The 3,904-nt window shown below is 39.5% G+C and overlaps 1 long non-coding RNA gene across 1 annotated transcript; it reads left to right on the top strand.

Annotated features, from left to right (window-relative positions):
• Positions 1 to 2,976: 2,976 nt before the first annotated feature.
• Positions 2,977 to 3,449, top strand: LOC110693319. The gene is made up of 3 exons (XR_002505575.1): positions 2,977 to 3,154; positions 3,232 to 3,303; positions 3,430 to 3,449. It is a non-coding gene; the product is annotated as an uncharacterized LOC110693319 (long non-coding RNA).
• Positions 3,450 to 3,904: the final 455 nt, after the last annotated feature.

Genomic DNA, 3,904 nt, shown 5'->3' with positions numbered 1-3,904 from the left:
TTAGAGGCAGCTAAGGCTTGAAATCACATTAAAAGAGCATTTGAATGGTTTTGGGAAGCAATTTCATTCAAAATGGCCGAAATAAGGCCTATATCACTACATGTATGCCTATTTTCTATGTTTTTGATCAAAATAGCTCATTCTTCCTCTTAACATGTCATTATTACCTAGTTAGAGGCATCTAAGGCTTGAAATCACATTAAAAGAGCAAGTCAAGTGTTTTAAGACGCATTTTCAACCTAAATGACCCGAATAAAGCCTACATCACTACTTGTATGCCTATTTTCTATATTTTTGATCAAATTAGCTCATTCTTCCTCTTAACATGTCATTATTCTATTTTCTATATTTTTGATCAAAATAGCTAATTCTTCCTCTTAACATGTCATTTTTACCTAGTTAGAGGCAGCTAAGGCTTGAAATCACATTAAAAGAGCATTTGATTGGTTTTGGGACGCAATTTCATTCAAAATGGCCGAAATAAGGCCTATATCACTACATGTATGCCTATTTTCTATGTTTTTGATCAAAATAGCTCATTCTTCCTCTTAACATGTCATTATTACCTAGTTAGAGGCATCTAAGGCTTTACACATTAAAAGAGCAAGTCAAGTGTTTTAAGACACAATTTCATTCAAAATGGCCGAAATAAGGCCTATATCACTACATGTATGCGTTATTCTTTAGCAATGTATGTAGGTATTAATTACTTACTAACTTATGTTTTTTCTTTTTAATTTTTTTATAGATTCATATGTGAATTGAAGCACAAGTTTAGCTTGAAGACTACAAATTTAGCTCAATTGTGGTATGAATTAAGAACTTAGTCTATGTTTCTTTTTCTTGATTCATGATGAAAGTTTTCTCATGCCATTACAACTTGTGTATTGTTTAATGACAAATAAATACCATAATATATAAATGCCTGCATCATCATATGCCTAGATACCCGTTCAAGGCTTTCTCATTAGGAGAAAGTCATGAATAGTCCCCGGTTGGGACTGTTCTTGAACGTTTGCTCTCACTTAGGTGGTGAATGTATGTCTTCTTTTTTCGATTTTAAGGAACATCTTGGCTTAGCATTTCCTCGATCACCATGTTCTCTGGGTACATATGTGGGTAAGTTATTACCTACATCGTGTACTTGGAGAACTGTGGGGAAATGCTGTCGGATTTTCCTTAAAATTGGAAAGTCGACATACATTCACTAGTGAGAGTAAACGTTCAAGGATGGGTTAGGTTGGAGCGATAAGGACCCTTTGGAAGCATATATGCATTATTGTATCTATATGAATGTTATATGCATGGTGTGTGTTTGAATTTGATTTACATATATAATAGATGTAGCAATTATACATTATTCGTAATATGTTGCCATGTTTAGAGGCAATTTACTTAATGGAGAAGGATCGTGGCTGGATGTATTTATAATACAACTACTAACGTGTTATGATTGTTATGGCAGGTGATTACATCTCATGGCGGACGATCAGGACCGTGTTTGTGTTGAGGATGTAGAGGATGATGATGATGACTTATCTGAGGATGGTGATGAGTTGTATGATGTGAACAAGGAGCCTGATTTAGGTGAGGCAGAAGATCAGGCTCAAGATGAGTTGGAGCGTAGGCTGGATGCATTTGAAATGGAGGCTGAACAAGCGCCTCCTATTGAAAATGCAGCTTCTGAGACGGTTGGTGAGAACGCTACTTCCCACAATCAAAGCCAAGGACAAAGTGGAGGAGGGGTGAGGGCACCGGCTAAGAAAAAGGTGAGGGGTCCGACGACAAGTTTCAAGAAACCCGTCGGTCCCATGGTCCTGGAGTTCGACAAGGCGAGCCAACCTGTAGGCAAATTCCGTCGTCCATATGCTATTCACGTTGGCATTTGTGCGCGTAAAATCCCGATTACACTTCGTATGCGGGAAGTACCTCCAGGCTTGATTGACACATTTTGGAATGATACAAGGGCAAGTGTTTTATTTGTATATTTATACAATTATAAATACCTTTACTTTAATGTTATGTAAAAGGGGAAACTATTAATCGACTTTATTTGTGTTTGCAGAGTCTGTTTAATATTTCTAATGATGCCGCCAAGCGAAGGGTGTTTGAATCTTTGCTAGCGGAAAGATTCAGAGGCTTCAAGAGCGAATTAGTTCGTTGTTGGATTACAAAGAGGAAGAAAAAACCAAAGAAGAAGAAAGGCAATGATGATGAAGTCATCAATGAAGAGCTACTCCCATGGCAAAAATGGCCAAACATATCGAAGGATGATTGGGAAGATTTTGTTATTCAACAAAGTACAAAGGAAGCAATTGTAAGTTTAAGTAAATTTGATTACAATTGTATAATATATTATCTCTTTTTGAAGTAATAATACTAACAATTCTAATTATGTAGGAACTGAGGGAGCAAAATTCCAAAAATGCAAAGATGAAGCAATACACCCAACGTATGGGGTGTAAGACATTTGGTGAATGGAGGGAAACGTGGGTCAACGAAGGAGTATACCCCACTTTGCTACTAGGGTTGTCCGAAGGACCCTCTTCTTCTTCCACGATCATTACGCTGGTGAGTCGTGCTGGTGATTTCTTCTGTTCACTGCATGCGCGTGACAAGGAGACCGGAAAATGGGCCATCAAGGCTCCGGAAACCAAAGAAATGGCTGATAAGCTCGTAAGTAACTACAAACTTGAGAACTCTATGAATATTTTGCATAAATATCACTTATGGATGCTATTGGTTTCTGTTTTTTTTATGGCTACAGATTGAACACACTGAAGAACTGGTTGAAGGCAAGCTCGTCCCAAGTGTAGAAAAAGACCCTTTCACCTTGGCTTTGGGAAAGCCCTACCATCCAGGACGGGTAGTAGGTGCAGGAGGGTCATTGCTAGGGTGGGAAAAGGTGATGGGTCCAGAGTATACCAAATCAGGAAGATCCCGAGCAAGTGTAAACTCACCTCATGACTTGGTTTCCACGGTGGAATCGATTAAGGAACAAGTCCGCAACGAGCTCGTAAGTGAATTTAACGCTTGGGCGAAGCAAATGAACCTACCGAGCTTGCCTTTCCCCTCGAATACACCCGTCGACTCATGTAGTCACCCAAAAGGACAAGGGGAAGATGATATACATGGAGACGATGATGCAAATGAGGTAGTTTTAAAACTTTTAGTTTTGGCATATTGAGTTATGTAGGATCTAAGGTGGCAGTCATTAATTTCTTGTTGCAGGGTGGTACGCCTACACATGCGGACTCGAGGGAGCTCGATAATCCAGCACCTCATCATTTTCCAGATTTACAGGTGATTTTGTTTAGTTCTATCTTAGTGAATATGGGCACATTATCAATCTTAGTGAATATGGGCACATTATCAATGATCCCTTGTGATATGTTTGGTTCTAATAACTGATCTTTCCAATTGGTGTAGGAAGAGACCCGTTGTGCACTACTACACCCGGACGAATCTGGAGCTTTGAATGTGGTTGCATATGGTAGTGCACAACCGGCCGATCAAGGTACGGTCCATTTGCGACCGCTTAGGCCACAACATTGCTCGGTTGGGATCAATTCTGTTACTACCGGGTTCGAGAACATCCTAATACCGGTGCCAATAGAGGAGGAGTAGTTCACTACACTTTGGGCAGCAAAAGGTAGCTTTGTGCAGTGGCCATGTACTTGGGTAAGGTTGATGAACCAGGTAATTAAGATTTTGGGTTCGTTCGGTACTTTATGCCCGGTTGTTTTCACAAGAGTTAGATGGATTTGTCTTTTCTAACCAATTGCGTGATTTTTTGTATTAGATTTCGCAAAAAAGACAACCTTCAAAGAGGAAGGTGGAACAACCAATAAGCGTTGATCAACCGGTGCCAAAGAAGAGGAGTGAACAAATGTCGGAGAGTGAA

The sequence above is a fragment of the Chenopodium quinoa genome, unplaced genomic scaffold, assembly GCF_001683475.1.
Source record: "Chenopodium quinoa cultivar QQ74 unplaced genomic scaffold, ASM168347v1, whole genome shotgun sequence".
NCBI lineage: Eukaryota > Viridiplantae > Streptophyta > Magnoliopsida > Caryophyllales > Amaranthaceae > Chenopodium > Chenopodium quinoa.
The sequence above is the reverse complement of the archived record's forward strand: the minus strand, read 5'-3'. Positions and strand labels throughout refer to the sequence as shown.